At 39.2% G+C, this 26,276-nt stretch overlaps 1 protein-coding gene across 3 annotated transcripts in view; it reads right to left on the reverse strand.

The window, feature by feature from the left end:
- KANK1 (KN motif and ankyrin repeat domains 1) overlaps positions 1-26,276 on the reverse strand; it is a 185,638-nt gene that overhangs the window by 97,153 nt on the left and 62,209 nt on the right. The window lies entirely within an intron of this gene.

Raw genomic sequence — 26,276 nt, forward strand, 5'->3', positions numbered from 1 at the left:
CAAAGCTGCAGCTGACCCACAAATACAGGGACATACAGGACAACTGGGAAATCAATCTTTGTTTTGAGAATCACTGAGATTTGGGGTCATGTAGAAAGTTACTATCTTGACTGATATTGAGTGTCTTACATAGGGCACTTAAAGCTGGGATGGATGACAGGACATATTCAGAAATTCAATGGTGAAATTCGGTAGGTATCAATGGACTATAAATTAAATATTTTCTTACAGGGTGTGGAAACAAGCAGTTTTTTGCTTAAATGACAGCTTGGATAAGTGGCAATCAAAGGTTTTGTAAATTAAAATAAAGGTCTGGGTTATGTAGTTTGATAGCAATTTAATCAGCATTTAAAGTATCTAGTCTAACAATCAGCACGAGATCTGCCATCTTTAATCCAGTTGCTCCTGATATGGGCAGACAGAAAATCAACTAGCGCCTAAGGAGTCACTAAAGCGATGCCAAAATAGCTTCACGTTTGTCTCCATGATATATCTTGTAATAAGGTAGTTCTAGGGATAAAAGTTAAAAGCCTGGTAACCCAAACAAGTCCCCAAGAGGACCTAACCCTTAAAATTCCATCTTGCTGATTGAACCCTTTTAGTATTCTACAACATTTCTCTATTGAGATTCACTCAAGGGTGTGTGTGGGGGGTGCTAGCCTGGTGCAAGGTAACATTGGAATGATGGGTGCAGAAGACTCCCTGCTGCTCCTGAACGTGACAGACTTTCCTTAGGCTTTTGTGCCTGAAGAGGCTTGTCTAGGCGGGAAAATGGCATCAACTCAGCTGCGTAACGTTCGCTGTCAGTTGGCATTGCCTTTGGACCTTGGCATACCACAGATCAGAGCAGGCCAGCATTCTTCCAGCTCAATTCAGCGGTTGTTTTCCCTCTTCTCCCTTTCATTACTCATGGATGTTTCGATAGGTCAGGTGCCACTTGGGATCTCTCCTACCCGTTTTTAGATAACAAAGGCAAGACATCAAATTTGCTCCTAATGGCTTAGACATACTTTATGGTGATTTAACCTATATCCAGAAGCTGTTGGTAACTGCACCAGTGCAAAGACCAACCAGGGAAAGTAAACTGAGAACATGTCAATCAACCGAGGCTTTACCTAGAGGATATACAATGGACTGGCCCTGTGCGAGGTGCCATGAGAACAGACAGAAATCCTAAGGTCCAGGCCTTAAGCTCAAGGGACTTTTGAAGGCTAGTTGATGAGAAAAGAAAAAGACAAAGGAAACAAGATTACTCCTCTTCTGAACTAGTACAATTTAGACATGACTAGCTTCCGGGCAGGTGAGATTAGAAAGGGTCAGAGAACACATGCAAGGTTTTCTCCTACCGAATGAAATCTTTAGGGGAGGAAAAAAAGAGAAGTCCCGCAAAATGAGAGCACATATTTTGAAAAATGGGGTATGTACCAAATTCAGTAACCAAAAGTACCCTCACAGGGAGATCTGATCATAAATTCCTAACTGGGCAGGTCATGGAGGGGAGTCACTTCCCAAGCCTACAACTTCTTTATAAAATGTTTTTCAGTCCAGTCCTGCCCACTGTTCTTATGCATCTAGGTTAGCACACCTTTAAAATGTCAGATGTAATCCTCTTTTCCAGACCCCTCACAGGTGTAACCACCCTTAAGGGAGCACATAATCTTGTTAAGTGCCGTGTAATCCAATCTTCTCCTTGCTTTCTTCCACCTTCCTGTAACCTTCCTTACGCTCCTTCCTTAGTCCCAGATGTATAAATGAAACTGCCAAACTGTCATTCTCCAGAGCATCTGAGATCTTGCTTCCTGGCAATGTCGTCAGTTGGGCTCAAATAAACTCATAAAAATTCTCAAAAAAAAAAAATTCTCTACAGGTTTGGACATTTCTTATATGGACAGTCTGATACCAGATTGATTAAAACAGCAAAGAATACAATCCAACCCTAAGTCATTTATATATTAATAATTTCAATTAAAATGCAAAAAAAAAAGATACTTTAACGATGTCAAGGAAATGATACTAGAATTCACGTGAGGAAAAAAATGGTTCTACTTTTCACAGCAAGTTATGTAAAAAAGGGCGGGAGAAGCAAGGTGGAGGAGAATGAACTATCTGGACATGGCTTGTATACTAATACAAAAACAATAAGGAATACAAGAAAAAGTAACTGATACGGTAATATTAAAAGTATACCCTAAAATTGTGTATGCATAAGTTTATATATGTAAAAACTGTGTTTATGCAGAATTCATTGGAATCAGAACCCATAAGTAAATGCAAATGAGTAGAAGTTTAAGGCGCCGGTGTTGTGGTTGTGATTTTTTAAAAAATATGAAGTTATTAATGTACAGTCTTTCCAAGAGATTCTGCCCACTAAATTGTACGAGTTCCATTATGTACACCAAAAGCTCTTGTCCAGCAGAGCTCCACCCTCCCGCTCCTTACCCCTCCAAGGAGACACACAGAAATTGTGCGTTACTGGGTAGTCACAATGATTGCACACTTCTGACACGTAGAAGTCCCCCAGGACAAGAGCCAGGGATGCAGAATCCCCCGCAGCCCAGGGGACAGTCCCACACAATGAAGAACTGTCCTACACAGAACACCAGCAGCACTGCTGTGAAGAAACTAACTGCCTTGTGGAATAGGATAGAGATCTATTATTCTATGACTTCTCACATACTTCCCAAGATACACTATAAGAATTCTAAAATTCAACCAAATACCATTAATTTTATACCATTATGATTTAAAAATGAATCTACCTTTTTCACACACACACACACACAACTATGAAAAAGTATGTAATCTCTCCTCATTGATGGAAATGGGCAAAATAATTTTACATAAATAGAAGTAAATCATTTCCTGAGAGGTCACATTGCCTTGATGCTAGACATGACAAATGAGCAAACACTGAGGGTCTAAGAACTATCTCCACTTATTAAACACATTTTTGCACCTTATCAATTATCCCACAGGTAGTCCCCACACTATTATCCCACAGGTAGTCCCCAAACATTTGTCAGTAACTCCTAACCTGTGACAGTTGAAGGATCAAACAGAAAGTGGCCGGAAACCCTGCTGCCTCTGGCCTGCCCGAGAGCTGGGAGGTTTGCTCCTTGGGAAAAGCAGCCCTCTGGTGTCACCCAGACATGCTTGCAGCTACTCTGTATAGCCCCTCCTCCCTGGCCCTGAAAGAAAATGGGAGGAGGAGATGGAAAATTCTCATTTGTGTAGGTTGTAGATATGAGCTCCTGTATGTTCCATTAGGTTTTCCTACTTTTCCACATTTGCAGTACTTAAGAGATTCATGAGCCTATTTAATTTCCTAACAGGCTGTTGATACTGCCATCTAGTGAATACAGTCCTTTTTACACCAGAAAGTCACAGAAATTTAAGAGCTCACGGGCCCTCTATTTCAAAGGGAGAGTTCGGGAAGTATCTCATTTGAAGTATTACTTATTTTACATTGAGAAGACGAAAAGGTTACTAAGAGAAAGTTATGCCTGATTCTCCTATGTAATCAGCCAATAGAAATGAGCACAATCGGATCATACAAGCAAATTCTATTTCCCTGTAAAGTACCGAAGCTCTGTTTTACCTCCAGCAATCGCTGGACTTCCTCTCAGTGTGGGGTTGAAGGCATGGCCCACTTGTCCCACTTGTGCAGTACTTGTGTTTTTCCTGAGTAACTAGTGAATCGAATCTTAAAGACTCTGTGAACTATGTATCTGGCCACGATTCCTTCTTTGCCTTGACTGCTGGAGAACACAGAGCCAAATCAGTGGCTTTTTTCCAGAGTTATTTACAAGACCTTATGCAATACATGCTATCTCTATTTTTACTTCTGATTTCTTCTTCTTGCTATTTCTCTCTGTACCAATATCCTCACCCACTGATTTTTAATTTTACTTTGTATAATCTTTTAAGCCACCATAATTTTGTTTCCTGAAACAAGACTGGGTACATATAAACAAAATCCATTATTGTTACTTGCATGATGCTCCTGCTGGGACCCTGACCATGTAACTATAAGTAGACAGATGACAAATATCACAGGCCATGGTGATTCCTGCCTGAGGTGACTCTTAGGGGTTCCCTTTCCACTTGTTAACTCCCCATTAGCAGAACTGCTGATGGTCTAAACTGCGGTTGAAATTACGGCCATCATCAAAGATATTGTCACTTATAATTGCTGCCTTCTTCACACTCCAGTACGGCCTCCTAAGATGTCTGGTCAAATGCACCTTGTTCAGCTGAAGAGACCGATTCTTTATTTCCCATCCTATAAAACCACTGTCGCATCATGTTTGCACTTTGTCTCATTTCTGAATACGTGAATTATATATTTAAATTATAAATTTTTTTTTAAAAAATTACCTTGTTCAAGGGCAGAATTTAAACTGTTATGGCAACAGGCATGAGGACAACAATACTGAAATCCCAGCGGCTCTCCTTTCTCCCTCAAGAAACACGTAGGACAGTGTAGGCTGCTTTATCACCGCTTTAGCCTACATCGGGCTTATCTAATAAGTCCTGCCTACATACTGCTGAGCTCCATTCAATCACTGTTGTTTAGATAATGACACACAGTGAGAGTTCCTCACTGGGACCTCTCAAAAGTCATATAAAAAATTCCCTTATCTCTAATAATTGGCTGTTTAAAAACTACAGCTTGTAAAAATTATAGTCTCAACCCTACACCCAGCAGTCACAACACGTGACTCTGTGTATTTTCTCCAGAACTGCCAAAAGCACGAAACAACTAATAATTTCCTATGAGTAGAGTGCAGGAGGTGTGGGTGGGTTGGTGTGGGAGGTATCATAAGTAGTATGTGTGTTCATTATGCAAGTAAAAGCAAATATAATTTTAAAACATATTTTTATATGTACAGGCATGTGCCCACAAAAGTTAAATAGTCAAGGGGATAGACAGCTGAAATCTGACTGGGAGGATAAACTATCAAAACGGCTTGGGAGGTGGGTGAGTGGGGCCTGCTGGGCCAGGTGTGGGCGGGGACGGGCAATGGCCTGGGCACCTCAAGGCTCACCTGTGCTCTCATGTTCAGGAGCTCGAGCCGGGGCCAATGATGTGTATCTAATTCTGCTCCGGCCCTACAAAAAGTTCCTTGAGCTAGAGTTTCCGGGCGGGAATTCCTGCCCATTCTCAGGAATATTTTCCGCCTTCCCGTTCCCGAATCCTGAGATATAGACTGTTTTCTGTTCTACATGATGAATCATTTCCACAAAGTGATGGCCGATACTACCAACCACCTGGGTTCGAGGAGCTGATTTTCCTCATTTCCCGACCAAGTTTTCTCGGAATTTAGGAACAGGAAAGTGAAAAAAATTCACGAGAACAGGCGGGAATTCCCGCCCAGAAAACCTACCTGGGGCCATACACATGCCCTCCGATCCCCTCTTGGTTACTCTTATTGGCTTAGAAAAGCTATAGGAGAATCCAGTGATAAAAACAGAGGCAGAGTAGACAGTAAGTATACAGCATAAATGGACTACCAACAAAAGTACCCACAGAAATCTCAGCTAAAAAAAAAGAAAAGAAAAGCAAGGCTGAAGTGATTGTCTCAAAGGATCTCATTGTTTTTAAAATGAGCCTGATACTATAAAGGATCTTTGTAACTATCTCTGACCTTTTTCTCTGAGATCAGAATTCAGGATAGATAGTTCAGATATGTACCTGATACTAAACAGGAAATAATATGGTACTTATATTTAAATTTAAGATGTATTTAGTTATAGTTAATGATCTTATTTCTAAGTTCCTTTTTCAGTCAAGTAGCTTTCGTTTCTATTACTGCAGTTTTAGTAACATGAAGAAGTAGAAGGTTTGTGCCAATGGACATTGTTACTAACTCAGTAAAATCCTTGCGCCTCCAGCTTTTATTCAGGTTCTTCTAATTTAAGGAAAGTACAGCCTGACTGTGAAACAGTGCAGTGAGACAATGCAGTCAATGGAAAGGTAGTTTTTGGAGATGAGAATGACTTGTAACATGAAGATACAACTACTGCTCAACACAATAGAGCAGCTTATCTATGAGACTAGTCATTACTGTTTATTGCTTGGAGGAAACTAGCCAAGACAGTGAAAGAGGGTAAATTTCTTTGATAAATGGAACATCTTTTATATGTCTAATGTATATTATAAAATTCTAGTCTTTGTTGCATTCCTTCTATTCCCACAAATGTATTAAACATTCAGGGTTTGGTTTTTTTTTTGGTGTTTTTTTTTAATGCCTAGGAAATTAAACGATGGTATCATCTGAAAGTCAGAGAATTAGTCTCTGAGGTTCTGAATTTTAGACATACTCCTATCTAATAAGTAGACACTCTATTTTATTAAAAAGTGAAGTGAAGCATAACTTCCCTCAGTGGCTTCTTTGTTTGGAATCCAGCTTCTGTGCAGGGAGCAAGTGCTAAGACATGCCTGAAAAGCATGACAGTCAGGAGACATGGGTCTCGTGGTTTTTATTCCGATTTCAGTCATCACTTGAGGCCTCCACCTCTTCCCATCTATGTCCTAGACACAATCTTGAGGATAAGTCTAGACACCCAGTTTTATAAATTGGAAAACAATGCACAGAGTCAGTGAGGAACTTGGCCCAGGGAACAGGACTCGGTTCAGTGGCAACTGTCTGGGACTTACTAAAGGACTCCTGAGTTTGCCTGTTGTTTTTATAGGTAGAAAGCTGTGGACTGGGCCCAATACTAGCAAATGGAACTCTGGGGACTGACAGCAGCTAATGTCTCTAAAGGCCAGAAAACCACCGTGCGTGCCATGCCAACCTTCCCTTCCAATGCGGGGGCAATGGAGACAGGGCAGGGGGAATGGAGACAGGACGGGCGGGCAGAGAGAGAAGGTAATCTAATTATACTCAGGCCAGAGTAGCAAAGTGAGTGGGCAGATACAGACACGACACAGAAGACACTCCTTTCAGAGACAAATAATTCAACATAATTGAATGAAACTACCAAATAGGAGAATACCATTATTCTTCTGTGGGCTCATGGAGGAAATTAACACATTGGTAGTGGTCTTAGATAATGGCTCCTTTCCCTCAGCTCTGCCACAGTTCACAGAAAAACGGAAAGCCCACAGACGTGATTTCTGCGCCGGGCCTCAAAGATGAAATCAAGTGTCAAAGACACTCAGCTCACAGACATGCAGCAAAAAGCGTGTTCGCTTCTTAGCACACTTGAACTGCCTCCACTAACCCTCCCAGCTTTCCAAGTCTAGTCGTCACTCCGGGGCCTGGAATACGCAATTCCTCTCTTATCTACAAGGATTCCTCAATGACCCTTAAACGTAGGAGAGCTGGGGCCTGCTGGTTCCTGCCATCTCCGGATCAGAGACAAGGGTGCATGGACATCACTTAACATTATGTGACTCGGGAGACTGCACTTTGTCAAACCAGCTGTTTGTAAACCAACACTGAATACCTCCACCTCTTGTCCAAGGAGGGAACTGCTTGGATTCCGTTTTCAAAATCATACAAATAACCCAATATTTCACTTGACTTTTGAACTATATAGTACACTGGCACCTCTTCCACCTCATTCCACTCATCAGAGCCCTCTTTCCTCATTCTATCCAACTTTTCCTTAGGGGCTCATCATGGTTCACTTGGGAGAGTGGGACTGGGGTCCCACAGAGAACTTTTATTTTATTATTATTATTTAAAGATTTTATTGGGGAAGGGGAGCAGGACTTGATTGGGGAACAGTGTGTATTTCCAGGATTTTTTCCCAAGTCAAGTTGTTATCCTTTCAGTCTTAGTTGTGGAGGGCACAGCTCAGCTCCAGGTCCAGTTGCCGTTTTCTGGTTGCAGGGGGCGCAGCCCACCATCCCCTGTGGGAGTCGAACCGGCAACCTTGTGGTTGAGAGGACGCGCTCCAACCAACTGAGCCATCTGGGAGCTCAGCGGCAGCTCAGCTCAAGGTGCCATGAGAACTTTTATTTTTACTTTATATATTTCCATACCATTCTAATTTATTAAGATGATTATGTATTATCTTTATAATCTAGAGTCTTTGATAAAGACTCTTTCCGCAAATCAAAAAATGATCATACCTCTGACCTAGTTATTCTTGTAAATTTATCCCAAGGAAATTATTACGGCCTAAAGATTTCACTACAATGATATCTAAAGTAGCAAAGAGTTAGATACAGCTATATTTTTAACATAAGAAAGATAGTTCATAGATTATAATACATTAATGCAATTGAATATTATTTATCATTATAATTATAAAGGCTTTTTGTAAATGAGTGGAAAACAACTAAAGTAAAAGTAGTATTCCAAATAAAAAGTTCACCACATAAATAACATATAAAGGAAAATATATAAGATGTTATATTAGAGTGGTAGAATGTATATGCAATTTAAATATTTTATTGATTTTCATTAATGAATAAATATAAAATACTTGCTAACCAGCGATCTGAGGACAATTAATTTTGCCATAGTTCCAAACTAAGATATTGACCTACCTCTCCTTTATTTAGAGTTAACTTTTTTGGAATGTATAAGCTTTCCTAAATTTTAATGAAGGCCACTAAAGGAAATGAAAGTACCACCAATGGGTTAAAAGGCTAACTTTGGCCAAAGAATCAATGTCTGTTATATTTATTTAAAATGGACTTGAGGAAGCGATCAGAAGTTGAAGGAATTCCCCAAGAAGTCACAAACGAATCCATTTAATTTATAAGCTATAAGCTTATCAAAGTACTTTCTAAATTAAAATACTCTCATAGTAACACGAGCAGTTTCATAACAAGGTAAATTTATTCTAGTCAAAGCCAACTGCTATATATGTGGATGGTCTCCTTTGAAAATATTTTTTATTGTTTCAACCAACTTTCTGAAGGGTTAGAGATCAATTATTTTTCCCTGCAGGTTCTCAGAACCTAAGGATTTTCAATGATCTTGCAAAGGCTCAAGTCCCAATGGGTAGCTGGGAAAGAAAGGACAGGGGCAGGTCAGCAGTGACCAAGAAAGCTAACAAGAAGCGTGTGTGTGTGCTCATGTGCTATTTCCCATGCTTCCATCCAAGAAAACGCTGTATTGAAGTGATGTGTATGAATGCATCCATTATGCCTTATCACCACCGCCTTATCCCACTCAAAGTCTTAACACTGGCTTAGTTCACCTCCCTTGGAGACAATCTGGACCATCAACTGGGGTGGAGGCTCTTAAGTAACTTTATGAGTTGGCTTCATTTAGGTAGTTTCTCAGGTGTGGTTCAACAGCCACACCCTAAAAACTGACAACCTTTTATAAACAGTTTGTCAAGTCTGTTTATCCTCTTGGCTTGGGGACAGACAGACTGACCAAAGTGGCCTGGGTGATAAGTGCACTATTCCTGAAGTAGAGCCTGCCCGTACAGCCCACCTGTGTCAACTTCAATCCTCTTGATAGTGCCCACATGCAAATGCCCTCAGCTTAACCATCTTCATCTCATATGATCTAAAACAATGACGTTTTTCTATTTATAACATTGGTCAGTAAAGATTATTAAAAAGCCAAAATATTTCTTTTAGGTCTTTAAGAGAATACACAAACATTAATAAAGGAGAATTGGTCTATTGTCACGTAGAATGTGATAGACATCAAAAGAAGTCATTATTACAACTTTGAAAGTTTGATACTCTTTCCCTCAAAGATTCCATGATATTGAATAAATCTCTTTCTCTCACTCCCTCTTACACACACACACACACAAACACACCCATTTTAAAACACACATTTTAAAAAGGAAAACAAATGCTATATTGCAGACACGAGGTAAGGGGGCCAGGAACATGCAAAAGGATGGTTATGGTGCTTCCTAGAGTTCACCCTAATTTCAACACCACATCCATTTCAGTATTTTTTCTTTGCCTAAAAATCCTTGCACCCTACCATGATATCCCCTCCTAGCACAGTAACTAAGAAGATCTAGGAAAGAGAGCAGTTACAGAGATTTTTACAGCCCTGGAAGCAAATTCTTCCAGAACTCTAACTTCTGGGCTGGGTGAAGAGAACAGGCTGGCCCTCCTGGACTGGGGTGAGGCAGGTATGTGCAGCTGATCCTGGAAAAGGGTGGAAGCAGGAATTTGCACAAGAACCAACAAGCCCACAAGAGAGGTACCCAATCAAACCCATGCTTAGCAGACTTAACCATCTGTTTTCAAGTGGCTTATGATGCACCCGATTTAACCTTAGTGCCATTCTGAATGACCCAACAGCATGCAAAAAAAATTAAGGAAGATGAAAGAGGGTGCCATTTACTAATTACCAGCCTAAAACCCAGTTTTAAAGAATGACCCATGCAAACTCATAAAATTTAAATTCAAATCCCAGCCCCAACATTTTCCTTGGGCATAAAGCATTTAAAAAGAAAAATCTGAGTGGACAACTACACTTCACCAGTTTCTTAGTTTTTAAAACAACTCAGTAGCAGCCTGTCTCATCTCATCTAAAGCCAGTAGAATGTAAATCCATGAGAGAACGGACTTTGCTTAAACACTCACTGATTCTCACCCTCCTTTTCAGCTGCAGGGGTCATATGAAAGCAATGACTTACATTGCATCTTTTATATATATAATATACAGTATATTTAAATTACATATACCATGGTATATATAAAATTCAATGTTACGTACCGGAGAAAAGTGCCAAGGTTTTTCTCCCTCTATGGTCTGTTAAAAAGGAAAGCATGCTCCCCCTAATCTGGTAAAATTAGTGGAATGGTTAAAACCCAGAACCAGAATTTAGTGTGTGGCAGAGCTTGCTGAACTACCACCCCATCTGATGGGAGGTCAGACACAGGGCTTGGTGCTCCCCCCCGCCTACAATGCCATCTGGGGCACAGAGAAAAGTTAATCCTGTTACCATTCCTCTTTTCCACCCGGGTCACTGCCTACCCCCACTACAATGACGCTCACTAGGTAGTTGTCCACTTACCAAAGCACGTTACCGTACCATTCTGAGCACTGTGGCTCTCCAGCACGCTGTTCATTCCCCCACTTACCAAAGCACTAAGGGAGAGTGGGCCACTGGCGAACTCTCCTACATTATCCCCCCTTTCCCTGCCACTGTGCTCAACATTGCTAGCCTGGGCCATCCCACTCGCTGCCCCGGTAAATTTGATCATGCTTTTTTTTCTTTTTTTGAACTCAGAATTTTTCTATGGCATGATATTCACAGCCATTCACTGGTCTCTCGCCAATGCTTCAGCTGCAGAGGAAAGTTTAAACACTAGTTTCCTAGTGGTTCATGTCCTCTTACCCCTTTGTGCCTTTGTCCAGGCTGATCATGATCACTCTGCCTGTCTTGGGAGGGCTTCCTGTGCTCTTCCTCCCACTCTTTAAGACCCACTATAGGCATTTCCTCCTCCAGGAAGCCTTCTTGGATGCCCCCTACTAGTTTTAGATATGCCTTCCCTGTGGCTCTATAGCACCCTCTGCATAACTTCAAAGAGTTTAACGCACTATCGAGGATTTGTTTTATTGTTGTTGTCGTTTATTTTGGTTCTTTCTTCACAATGAATCCATTAGTTTCCTTGGCGGATGAAGTCTTCTTTATTCCAGCACTGGCCTATCTAGCACATAACTATTCTCCGAATGCTTGATCCACGCACGAATAATTGAATGAGCTGGAGTTTGCTTGTACAGATGATGGTGATACTTCCCACATTTTATGTAAAACGGCATACTTCTATTCTTCCCTTTCACCACTTGGGAATCAGATATTAAGTCTCCCTCATAAGACTGGTCTATAGAATCACTGTTAGGGAAGATAAAAAAAAGTGACTGGCAAAGAGGAGGTAAACTTCCAGGAGCATACGTTCTGTAAATGGCATGTCTTTGCCACCATTTGTATCATTCATTTGTAGTGTACTCTTTCTAAGACTTATTTAGGACACATCCTTATAGCAAGATACTTCCTGGCAAAATGCATTTCAGACTTATCAGATGGGCCTCACATACTCTGGCCACAATACTCTGAACTGCGTCCTCCACTGCTTAGAGTTTAATTTCCCCGGATTTGTCATTCTTACTACTACTCATCCTTCAAGACCCAGAATCAAATTCCATCTTTCCGAGAGCCTTCCTTGATCACACTAGACATAAAGCCTCCCGCATTACTCAAATCTCTAGTAGCACTGTGTGTCTCATTCGTCTTTGTTTCCCGCCACAGCATCTGAGGTCACGCGTGGCACATATACAGCAGATGCTCAAATATTACCATAGCAAGAAAGACATGTTCTATATATCCCTTTGTATTTATAATAGGGAAAAACTAAAAACAAACTAAATGTCCAAAACTGGGGGGACAGCTTAGCAAGAACCATGGTCCTTCAACACAACAGGATATTACGTTCCTAATATAAATGATCATTATATGACTTCTGCCCATTTATGGAAATAGCCACATAAAATAACGCAGTGTGGAAAAATACACAAACGGCATTAAGAACTGTGGCCCCATTTTTTAAAAATTTCTGGATGCACATTAACAAAGCAACTTGGAGTTAAATAAATCAATTTTACGTTAATTCACATTTTTTAGCTTACATTCCTAGTATCACGACACCCATCTTAAATTCTCCTGTATTTAATATGTAGCCAATTCCGTAGCTTTACTACCTCAGAAATCATTTAAAAGTGTCTCCAATGACCCATGGCTGGGAATCCTCTTAAATGCTTTCATGTAACATTGTTGTTTTACGTCCAAATCTCAAAAATGGACTCAGAAGCTTTGCTCACTATTCCATACCTACCTGAAACACACCCTAACTGAAACCACCAAACCATGTCATACAAAAAGCCTATCCTCCAAGCTGACCTCTGTAGTCCTGAGTTTTGTTAAGAGTAATGGATTCAGTGAGTAGGAGTGTTAGGCCAAGCAAGAAGGGCAAACCAATCAAAGAGGAAAGAATAAGAACCAAAAGGGGGCAGATGGAGATGGTCTCTGTCATTCTATAACTGACCATTATCTGGGGCCTTCCCCTCACAGCAAGGAGGGCAGAATTCACCCCCTTCCATGAATACTGCACTCGGGTCACTGAATCCAAATGTTCTAAAACAAGGAAATTCTAATAACAAGACATAAATCCTACGTCACAATGTATCTGACTTCAGGCAGGCAGGCTCCAGTGTGTTCTACTGATGTCAATTCCCCCACATTTCTAAGAGTCTACAAATGGCACATATTTTTTTCCTGCCATTTCACTTCTTAGGTGTGATTTAAGATACAAAGTGGTAATAAGATACTTCCCAGCACCAATAAAAACCAGAGCAGGAGTAAACTGTCTCTTACCAACATGGCTGTTTCTTCAATTGTTTGATAGCACAATGATGAGAACTTCCTCTGAAAGATTAGTTGTAAGTGAATGGTTCTGTTATCCGCCTCAGAAGTATGTACAGTAAATACAAAATACTCTGACAATTAGTTTTCCGTCTCATATTCTAAGCAGCACTCACATGAAAGTCACGGTTTTTTAAATATTTATAGCCAAATCGTCTTTCAGTGTTTATTTGTTTTGCTGTGTTTATGATCTCCATTTCTTTTCTTAGCCCAAGAAGGGAGCTTTCAGATGACATAAGCTGGCTAGCTCCTTTAAAGTCCCAAATCACAGCAAAACCCTCTTATATCTTAAGCCCAACACCTCTGACCCCACTTGTCCAGAACCTGTAGGGCAGGTTTTTAATTATACCTCCAATGAAAATCCATCTTCCTCCTTTTCTCAAGACTCCCTTCTTCCCAAGAAAGAGCTCATCATGAGCCTGGTATAATCAGAAGCTCGCATCTTAGAGACTTAGGAAAGATAAATGGAAGGGAGGTTGGAGTTAGAGCTTTGTATTTATACCAGATAAGGTCTCAACTGCATCATTTTGTTGGGCTTCCTGAATCCAAACTCCATACAATGTCACTGCATGCAGGGTGAAGTCAGGGGCTTTCACGCTGTAAGTCAAAGCAGTTACAACTGACTCATGTTCATTGTCTATGTACTGTCATGTTTCACTTTCTCAGTCATTAAATATTATACGCCATCAGCCCAAAGCCTGACGTTTCCACTCAAAGAAAGAAAGTCCAAGAGAAAAGTCATATTCAGCTTTAAGGAAACACATGATTTTATCATCTGGGAGCAATTACTTTGCCTCATAGCTAGTATTTTATGTCTAGAAACCAAAAGACTGGCAATAGCTGAACCCAAAAAAACTAACATTTAAAAATACTCTCAAGTATTTTAAAAAATTTTTACATACTTTGAACGAAAGGCAATCATAAAGACATTCTCATCTTTAGGACGAGGATAGCCATATATGATATGGAATGAGCACGGACCTTAAAATCCGAACAGTTCTCTGACCTACTAATTGCAATCTTGGGTAAGTCATTTAACCTTCTGAGCATTGCATTAGGCTTCCAAAAAATTAGGAGGGTTCCATTAGGATTGAATTAGATGGTATTTGCAAACTGTCCAACACAACGTCTGGCATATAGTGCCCATTCAATAAATGGTTATTATTAGTATCATTGTCGTTATTTACCACGTCTCCAGGAAAGAGATGGACTAAAGAACCAGAATAATCAGAAAAATACTTGTTTGGTGCTTTGACTATTAGCTCTAACATTTACCTTAGACACTAATGCATTTGTGAGCTGGTACTCCAAAGTCAAGATGCTATAGGATGAGATGGCTTTTTGCTGAAATCAAGGGCCAATGACACTCTCCTCAGCCATGCCTCCTCAGCCATGACTTAATTAAAAAAAAAAAAAAATCAAGCATGGTAAGTTCAAAATAATTTGGGAATTTTTTAAAAAGAGAAAAATTTAAACAATTGCATTTATTCTTTTAATTAATAATAGGACACATTAATACTTACTAATAAGGAAAGTACTCTGTTCTAGAATTATGAAAATATAAAGAAGACAATGATTGATGCAGGAAGTATTAAGAGTAAAGAAATACTAAACGTTAATGTGGTATCTCTCTACATAATTAGAGTCTACAGACACCACGAACAAGTCTTACACTATTAATCTTTAAATTCAATGTAAGACACACAAGCTGTTCTTAGTAAATCCTTCTGGCTGAGTGATCACACAACGATTACTTCTCAAAGCTACTTCAAGCTCTTCAGGACCTCTTATTGCTGGCAAATACAATTTAAAGGTCAGCGTCAGCAAGCCATATTTGCAAAACATTACAACACTAAGTTTTACTTGCCAGCTGGGGTTTGTAGCATATGGTACCTAATCCCACCCCCAAATTAAAGTGTACTGGGGTAGGAAGAATATGGAAATTTCTTACGAAATGCCAAGTCAAGAGCAAAATGCCCTTGAAAAAGATTCATCTTTTAAATTCTGATAGAAACCTGCTCTTGCATTTATATTCTGAAAGAGGAACAAGAGACTCTTTCTCCATATATAAGAAACAGGGCGTCAAACCTAATAATGAGTTTTGAAATAGAGCAAAATGCTTAGGAAGATCATTATCACTGTAGCTGAATACAATTTGTAACTATTAGGATCCTACCAGTCACACACAGAAATGCCTTGACTTCAATGCTTAATTATCACAGAAACTGCTAGCCACAGAGTTGAGATGTAATAATAGAAATATGAAAAATTACGAAGGAAAAAAGAATTGCACTAGAATTTTATCTAAGCAAGATGTATTTTGCAAGAATTAAAAGCAGCAAAAGAAATTACATTAGCTCTCCAAGGAAAAGAGGTTCTCAATGTTTACAAGTAATAAAAATATTTCATCAATATCCTCTGATTGTAAGACTTCATTAACAAAATTATAAGACATAAATAATTTATCAAAAGTTTTGTGCTACATAATAACCTATGCAAAAATAAAATTATCTTATTATAGGATGATGTTTGTATTTAGACATTAACTAAAACACTCTAATAGGTATACATCCGATAGTGTGTACCTTCTATAACAGATGATCAAAAGTTATTCTCATTATCTTAAAATATGAAATGGACTAAAAATGAGAGTAAAAAATCCACGGAAGGTTATTAAAAGAATGTTAAGGATATCTGAATGCTAACAGAAGCCTTTCAATATAGAAGCACTTTTCCACAAAAAAGTTAACCCATTTCATTTACCTTCAAAATACCTATTTGTCTACAGGCCTCTCTACGTGCATTGATTTTTAACAACCCACCAATAAGTGGCCTAATCAAAATGATTTTACACCTAAATGATCTATTCCGTAACAGTATCAAGGGGAACTTTCAGTCCTGCTACACTCATGTTCAGAGGGAAGAGCTCGCTTTAAAATTGGTGGGAGACAGAAGCAATGCCACCCACATGTGCACAGCTAACACACAGATATTGGTTTCTAAATACCATTCTCCAATCAAAGTATCCAGGCTTCTTGAGGGAGTCATTGATTCCAGGCCTAGGGCAAGGAAAATGTAACAAAAGACTGGAACATCTGGGGGTGCCACAAAATGAGTAAGGATGGGAACATGTCAAAAGACAGTGGGGCCAATCGGAAGGAACTCCCAATGGCCAATGTTGGAACAGTCAGAGCAAGAAAATAAAATCATGGAAGAATTGGATAAGAACCCATAGAATAAAATAACTATGCTGGGGTGTGTGTGTGTGTGTGTGTGTGTGTGTGTGTGTGTAAGGATAGCTCATGCAAAATCACTGTTAGGTAAACAGTATAGTGATAATTATTGTAGGCAAGATCTACCAATGAATGCTAAAATCCGTGGGTGAAAGCTTGAAGAGAAACGGGATATCTGCATAGTCTCAAAGTATCTCCCCCCAGATATTTACTAATTACAAAGGGAACAGTCACTTTATAGCGGAGAAACCCAGGAGAAACTATGAATCAAGTGATCAAGGTGAGCATCACCATTAATAAGAGAAATCAACAGCAAGTAACTACTCAGCCAAAAAAAAAAAAAAAAAACCACAACCAAACATATCATCAGTTTTGTGGTATTCTTCCCCAAAATGCTTAACATCAAAGTAAATATTAGAAAACATCAGTAAAACCCAAATTCAGAGTCATTCAACAAAATAGCTGACCAGTACTGTTTAAAAGCATCAAGATCATGAAAGATAAGGAAAGACCGAGGACGTGTAGAAGTCTAAGGAGACAGAACTAAATGCTATGTGGATCCTGGAACAGAAAAAGGACATTAGTGGAAAACCAGATGGAATGCTAATAAGGTCTGTAGTTTAGCTAAAAGTATCATACCATTCAATCTCCTGATTCTGATCATTATGCTATGATTATGTAAGATGCTAACACTGGAGAAAGCAGGCTAAAGAGTGTATGTGAATTCTGTACTATCTATGCAACTGTCTTCTAAGTTGAAAATTATTTCAAAATAAAAAGTTAAAAAAAAAAAAAAACTGATGGCAAACGAAAGCAACTATGGTTACCCTTATCCCTCACTTCCATTTGGCTTTCTTTTCTTTGGGCATTTTACAAAAATTTTCCTCTGCTTTACTTAGTTAACCATGGAAAAACATAGAAAGGCGTGAGACATTGAGACTCAGACACATAGAACGTCACAGTAACTATCTCAAAAAACTGAATACGGTCTACCTTCTGGAGCTTAGTTAAACTTTTCAGTTGGTCCTGAACAAAACAGAGTCATTAACTTTAGAACACATTAGTCAATTCCCATACTGGTTTTGGATGGTGCCAAAAAAAACTGGGTATTCACAGAATCTGTCAACAAGCAAAAGATCTTTTGGCATAATATCCAAAGCTATTTAAGAATGACTGCCAGCAACGGGTGGGGGGGTTAATGAAAGACAGGTTAGCAGTGGGGTGGGTAGGTAGTAGAGAGAGAAAGAGAAAAAAGCCTACAAGGCACATATGTGCTACTAGTTGCTATCTCACTTAACAATATTAAGTTGAAGTAACACTACATTTAAAAACACCTTGTTTACACAGCTCATAAACATACTCAAAAGGATGTTACTATTTATATTCTACTTAAATTATTACATGTGTTACCTCACTGTATGAGAATAAAAAGCGTCAGACACACACTGTTCTTTTCTCCATTTTTTCCAAGCATTTAATCACTCACTGTGATGTTCTTAGGTAAGAGTGGGTAGCATCCATGACCGTTAATAAACGGGTAGTTAAACAACAAAAACAAAACAAATACAATCTCTTGCTGTCCATCAAAAGGTAATATGTGCATATTTTTTGCATCAGCAATTCTACTTATAGGAAAGTATCTTTAAGAAATACACGAGTATACATTGATATAGGGACAAGAATTGCTGCATTGTTTATAATGAAAAAAGCTGAAAACACACTAAATGCTCATTAAAAGAAAACCCTTGAAGTACAATACATCTGTATAATAAGGTACTATCTGCAGCATTTAAGAGTAATAAGGTAATTCTACATGTACTGAAACAGAAAGATATTCATAATCTATAATGAAGTAAAAAATAAATATGTTAAAATGTAGACAAAGTATATTATGATTCTACCCAAAGGAAGAAAGTATATTTGTACATATAGGCATAGAAAATATATGGAAGAATATATATCAAACTTAACAAGGGCCACTCTAGGGAATATTTGGAGGAATACTGGGGTTCTTATTTGCTTTTTAAAATAACCAGTAGAGATTAGTTTTTTGACTTAAAAAAAAAACAAAACTGAAAATAATGAATAGGTAAGGGGCGGCCGGTTGGCTCAGTTAGTTAGAGCACGGTGCTCTTGGCAGTGGGGTTGCTGGTTCGATTCCCTGAGCTGCGCGCTCCACAGCTAGATTGAGACAACTACTTCAACTACTTGACATGGAGCTGATGGGTCTTGGAAAAACACACTTAAATAAATAAAAGTTAAAAAAAATGAACAGGCAATTTTGTTTCTATACACCAGAAATGAACAATTTGAAAAGAAAATCAAGAAAACAATTCCATTTACAATTGCATCCAAAGAATAAAATACCTAAGAATAAATTTAATGAAATAAGTAAAAGACTTGTACACTGAAAACTGAAAAACACATTGCTGAAAGAAACTAAATAAGACCTAAATAAATGGAAAGACATCCATGTTCATGGATTGGAAGTCTTAATATTGTTAAGATGGCAACAGTACCCCAAATCATTCACAGATTCAATACAATCTCTATCAAAATTCCAACAGTCTTTTTTACAGAAATAGAACACTGATCCTTGAATTCATATGAAACTGCAATGGGCTCTGAACAGCCAAAACAATCTTTGAAAAGAACAAAGTTGAAGGACTCATATTTCCTAATTTCAAAACTTACCATAATGCTACAGTTATTGAAAGAGTGTGGTACTAGCATAAGGACAGACATATAGACCGATGGAATAGAGCTAAGAGTCCAGAAATAAACCTTCATATATAGGACCAACTGATGTTTAACAAGGGTACAAAGAACATTCAATGGGGAAAGACAGTCTCTTCAATAAATGGTGCTGGGATATCCGCATACAAAGAATGAAGTTAGACACACAATATGTAAAATTAACTCAAAATAGATGAAAAACTAAATAGATGAGGGAAAAGCATAAAATTCTTAAAAGAAACATAAGGGTAAATCTTACTTATTTTGAAGAAGTCTAACAAATCAATAACAAAAAGAAAAAGAACCCAATTTAAAAATGGGCAAAGGACTATAATACATGTTTCTCCAAAGAACATATACAAATAGCCAATAAGAACGTGAAAAAGTGATCAACATTATTAGTCATTAGGGAAATGAAAATCAAAACCATAATGAAACAACCACTTCATACTCATATGACAGCTATAATCTAAAGAAAAGAAAAGAAAAAAGAAAAAAGGAAAAATAATGAGTGTTGGCAGGAATGTGGAGAAATTAGAACACTTACGCATTGCTGATGAGAATGTAAATGATTCTGTTGCTATGGAATATAGTTTGGCAGTTTCTCAAAAAAGCTAAATAGAATTACCATATGATTAAGCAATTTTACTTCTACGTATACACCCAAAAAGATTGAAAAAGGTGAATCAAGTATGCATACAACCTTATTCATAGTAGTGTTATTCACAATAATCAAAAGGTGGAAAAGACCCAAATGTCCATTCATGAATGAGTGGATAGACAAATCACGGCATGTCCATACAACAGAACATCACTCAGTCATAAAATGGCTGGTACGTGCAACAACATGGATGGACCTCGAAAACATGCTATGTGAAAGACGCCAGAAACAAAAGGTCTCACACTGGGTGACTTATAAGAGATACGAGATTCACATGGATATCTCACACGTTTACATGAGATAATCCAGAACTGGTAAATTCACAGATACAAAAAGCAGATTAGTGGTTGCCAGGGCTGAGAAGGAGGGAATAGGAGTTACGGTTCAGGGTTTTCTTTTGGGGTAACGAAAATGTTTCAGAACCAAATAGAGGCAGCAGCCTGTGAATGTACTAAATGCCATTGAATTATTCACTTTCATGTGAATTTCATCTCATTAGAGATAAACACAATTAAAAAGAAATAACATACTATAGGTAAGACCAAAACCCCAGTGTCCCACTAAGTGACTTCACCATGGAACAGTGAGGCGGTGGTACCAGGGCAGATGGAAGCCTTCTGCATCCAGGTGGCCTCTCTGTGGAATACTCTGGATACAGAACTCTTGCCAGAGGAAAAGGAAACATACCCCACACCAGGGACTGTAAATGAGCACCGGCCCCACTGAGGGCTCAGAGGACAGTCAGCCTGGCTGCCTTTACTCTCCTTTCTATCCAAACAATCTACAGCAACGGACATTCAAAGAAGTGCCACGCCCTCCTTGCCAGGTGAGGAAACTGAACCCTGGTTCTCACATAGGACCCTGGGTAGAGACTCGGAAAAGACTTACTGATTGGGTATAAAAGTTGTTTGCTACCATGTTACCAAAGCTCTAGAAATGAACATTTCTCCTATTCCTTCAGCACAGATCTGCTCCCAAGTAACCTATCTGGAAAAACACTGGAAACAGCTCTAGAATTGCTTTGCAGTCTATCCTTTGGCTCTTGTTCTTTCTGTGGTGTAGAGTCAGGAGCAGGGGTGGGGGCACTCCCGCAAAGGCATGAAAAGTGTCCCCTTCACACTGCTTTCCAGGCAATAGAAATTCACACCAGAAAAAGCACTGTCCGCTTAGCCACTTATTTTCTGGGTCACATAAGTTAACTCTTATTTAATCCTTGTCCCAAACATCACATTTTAATGTAAGCTATTTGTTTTGGCCATTTCAATGTGATTTTTAGGAAACAAACACAAGACCTGCAGGTCAAAAGGCAGCTTTTCAACGCTTCTCAAAATTAAACTGTTTCTGTAATAATGGATAACATGTACAATTTATATATCCGTATTTTTTAATTCTCTTGATTGGAATAAAAAGGTCAGCATCAATACAAAGTGGCTGAATCAAAAGAATTTTATATATTAAAGGAGGCTAGAAGAAGAGGGACGCAAATCTTAACTCTCCAGATTTTTATGTTCAATTTTTTCCAACTTTTCCTCATTTTAAATGTCATTATTAAAAATGATTAATTTTTTTAAAAAATTCTAAAACGTAATGGTTGAAACCCCATTCAATATTTTTGACTATTCAAAAATACCTACACTTGTGAAACTGAGTTTAAAGGGGGCAAAAAAACCCAATCATGAATTCTCTACTTCATTTCATTGACTCCTAAGACATTTTAAAAAATATAAATAAGCTCAAGCTTATTAACAATTTAAGATTTTAAAGTAGTTCTGCTTCACTTTAATCCTCGGCAGGGCTGATCCCCATCATTTCATCAAGTTCTTGAAATGAGACCCCTACGTTCAGGGGGAGGATTTAGAGACTTACAAAGTCAAAAAGAAATCATAACTCCTGCATTTTTAATCATCCATCCTGCTGGTGTATGATTGACCCCATAATTCCCACAAGAAAATGAAGAAAATTTTGAGGAACGAGTTAGTCTCAATGTAAATCTCCAGCCAGCCTCTGTCAATCATGTTAGCCTTTTCCCCCATTAGCCTTTCCCAACCTCTTGTCTGAAAACTACACTACGATTTAATTGCTTTGTGACTTCACATTTTATTAAGAGGCAGAAAAACATAAAGATCTAAAACAAGAAGAGGAGCCCACTGCCGTAAATTGTCCCTTAAGCAATGAAACTTGCCTCTCTAGTATAATAAGGTGGGCACTGTGAAAAACCCTGACAGGGGCAATTCTGCATTAAGTCCAGAGCCCCCATTACTTACAGAAACCTTTACAGTTAGTTCTCGGGACTGCAGGCCCATAGATCAGAAGCCAGGCCAGCCAGGCCTCGCATGCCAGTGTGAAGGGCACAGCCAGGTGAGTCAGGTGAGTCCCTTTGCCCTCCACCCTACTCCACCCCCAATTTATTTCCTTTCTTTCTTTTTATTATTAGTTTCCCTAATTTATTTTCTATTCTCATGGATCAACAACCAGAACCACAACAACAAGAAGGCAGAAGAGAATGACAGGAGACAAAGTCATGAAAAATTCTGTAACCTGACAGCACCCCAGTGCCATCCTGTTTCCCTGAAAAGCAAACTACTTGTTATGTAACCCAGTACAAACAATGTGCAAAATGTTCACCCTCATGAACTTAGAAGGATTTTCTCCTTTGCCACTCCTCTGGCTTCCCCTTTTAAGTCCTCATTTCTTCCTCTGTAGCGAGACAGAAATCATTATCAGTATACCACATTCCTGAATGTGCCCGAGCCACTGCTCCCTGGAAGATTCCATCCAGCGATTCGCATAAACTAAGCAGGGCTCGATAAAGCCCTGGGAAAACACCAATTAGTGACCTCTAAGAGGCGGCCAGCCATAAAACAAAGGCTTCAAGTGTTTTTAAAACCCACTGATGTGTATAAGAAAGTGGGTTTATGACATTGTTCCAAAAAAGCATGCAAGTATGTGTGTGTATGTGAAGATCTAATATATTTACTAAGCATTGAAAAGTCTAGAAGAATATACAGTACACTCAGCAGTGGTTATATTAAGGGGTGGGCCAGAGGGTAAGATGCAATCGTCAATTTTTTTCTGTATACATCTTTTATGGCTTGACTATGTGACAATGGGTATACATTATTTTTGTCATTAATTTTAATTTTAAAAGTTAAAATATTGGGAAGAATCGTGACCAATTCTTCCAGACCAAAGATTAGAATACATGATCTGCCAAAGCATTTCTGTCCCTCATCTAAATGCAAGAGGCAGTTAAGAAAAGTAATTTAGTCATTGGAATGTTGAAATTTTCAGGTTTCAATAGTTTTTTTTAAAAAATGGCAGACAGAATATCTAAAAGAAGATTGCCCAAAATGTCTCGCAGGTTTAGCAGTATGAGAGATTGCACAAATGGAACAAGTCCCTAAATCGGTAACACTGTGTCTTCCTTCCTCTCGGAAGCTAGGCCGTGGTAGGGGACCCAGGAGCAGCTCTCCCTCTCATGAGCAATTTGACTCATGTTGATGAACCGTTTCTGCATTTACTGTTTTCAAAAGGACTACCCAAGTACGGAAAAACAAATGAAAGAAACAAAAAAATGTCACAGTTCCTAAGGATAATAATGTAGGTTGGAACTCTCTGTAAAAGAATCACAAAAAGTGCAATTGGCTACTCATTAGGGGAAAAAATTAATTTTCATTTGTATCTAAAACCACACTTGAAACTAAGTTTCATACAGATGAAATATACTGTGAAATGATACCATCAAACTCCAGTCAGAAAATGTAGGTGGAATTTCTATGTAATCTTGTGGTTGGAGATGTTGATATTCATTCATTCTGCAAACTTCCTATGCTAAGCAGCAGAGACCTAGCTGTGGAGTCACAGGCTACAGGGGGAAATAGAAAAAAGAAAATATAAAATAATTGCTTACTGATACATACTCAAAGGGGGAAAAACCAGGATTACGAGATCGAGAATACTGGCGGGAATGGCCAATGTGGGACAGGACGGCACTGACTGAGGTGAAATTTAAGCCGAAACCTGCGAGTGAAAGGCAAACCACTGATGGCCACTTCTGGGAAAAAGGGTGGTTTTCTAAGAGCTTTGCATGAATTAACGCACTTAGTCCTCCCAACAACTCTGAGATAGGTACTATTACGATGACGATTCTGATGCTGCAATGTCACCGGTGAGGAAGAGGTGAGGAACTTGCCCAAGGACACAGAGCTAGAGAACGGGAAAGCCAAGGGACCCCCAGTAGCCTGTTCCAGAGCTCTCTTTGGGAACGGCCTCCCTGAATGCATCAGCCACAAGAAAGGGGCGTGAGCACAAGTATGTGTGTGGTGAGGGTGTGTATGCACACACATGTACAAACATGTGTTCCAAGCAGAGGAATAGCACTTAGAGAACCTGGGGGCAGGAAAGAGATTGGCATGTTCCTGGAAAGGAGGCCAGTGGGGCTGGAACAGAGTGTTCTAGAGTGAGTGACAGCAGTGAGGCTGGAGAGCAGGCAAAGCCAGATCATGCCTGGCCTTGCAGACCCAGGTGAAGGAGAATGCCAGGGCAGGCTTAGGCAGGGGTGTGGCCCAATGCGATTATGCTTGAAAAAGGTCACTCTGCTGTGTGAAGAACAGATGCAGGGGGATAATACCCAGGTATTCCTGCTTCCCAGTCTGTCTATGTAGAAGCCAGAGGGAAAAGATTTGACTTCTAGACCTGGGGATCTAGACCTGTACCTCTTCAGTTCATCCCTGTCAGGAAGCATCGAGTACAGATGTACAGTTGGAGAGCCTAGAGTACACACCCCACTCTGCCACTGACCGTTTCCATGACTAAGTAAGCTAGTCGCTGTAGTCCGCCAAGTCAATTTCCTCCTCTGTTAACCCAGGTTAGTAACAGCTGCTCCACCTCCCTCACAGCTTACGGTATGAAGTGAGGACGAAGTGAGGCCGTGTGTGAAAGTGCTCTGTGAGCTTATAAAGCACTTAAACATTCTAGTTATTCCTGTTACTACTGCTTCCTCCTTATCCTTGACCGCTGGGCATCAACGGAGGCCGGGATGGTTATTTGTGACCTTCGGGTTGGTCACTGTGTTCACACCAACAATACTGCAATGTCAGCATTTTAGCTTCTAGTGTGAATTGCAAACTTGGTAATAATCATATTTCATTCAAAACAAGGATAACCTTTGGTTTTTTAATTATACAAGCATGGACTTTTGGAAAGTAACAGTAGCAACCAACAATCAATGAGCATGTAGCATGGATCATGCATTGTTTACAGTATTTTACATCAACTATCACCTCACATCACTACTGGAAAGGTTTTATTACCATTCCCATTTCATTGATGGAGAAATCAAGGCAGAGGAATACAGTCGTGATTTGAATCCAGGTGTCTAGTTCTAGAACCCATGATTTTACCCACGGTCCTGCAATTAATTCCTTTAGTGACAAAGTGAGGTCTAGAGCAGACAGAGAGAAGCCAGTCAGGAGGCCATGGCCCTAGAGTATTAGAGGCAGGGATATGGACCTGAATAAGGACACCTGGTATCTTTTAAAGAGGCAAACAGAAGTATTCCAATTGCTAATTACCAAGGCTGCTGAGGGGTTAGGGTGATCAGGCACTTCCACAGACTGCTAGTAAGAGTATAAACTGGTATACCCTTTTGAGAAGACAATTAGCAGAGTGTATCAAAACTGGAATGATAAATTCCCATGTTCCCACTAACTCAGCAATGCCACTTGTACTAATTTGTCTCAGGGAAGTCATGGGATGTGCACAAAAGACATTCACTACAATGCTATTTCTAAAAGTAAATGCAAAAAAACAACAACAAATAAATCTCCAAGAAAAGGAGATGGAGTAGAGAAACCATTGCATACCAAACGTAAGTGAATACTGTGCAGTCATTTCAAATGATGCTATAGCAAAAGAAACAAGCATTTTGATAAGGAAAAGAAGTGTGCAAAAATATCCTGTTGGTGTAGGCTTTGGTATCTGACTACTTCAAATTCTGAGTGGATTTTCTAAATGTGTGAACATGGGAAAGTCGTTTAATTTCTCTGAATTGCAATTTTATTATGTTTAAATGGGGATAAGAAAAGTAGCAACCTCACAGGGTTGAGACAGTTAATACATTAACGTATGTAAAGTGCTAGGTACAGAGCCTGGCATGGAGCAAGCATGTGATGTCCCTCATTTGCAAAAATCTAGCAAATTAAGACATACGGCTGACACATAATTACAAGTATTTGTAATACAAATATTACAAATAATGCAGTAAAATTTTACCAGTG

This window comes from Rhinolophus sinicus, linkage group LG04 (assembly GCF_036562045.2).
Source record: "Rhinolophus sinicus isolate RSC01 linkage group LG04, ASM3656204v1, whole genome shotgun sequence".
Classification (NCBI taxonomy): Eukaryota; Metazoa; Chordata; class Mammalia; order Chiroptera; family Rhinolophidae; genus Rhinolophus; species Rhinolophus sinicus.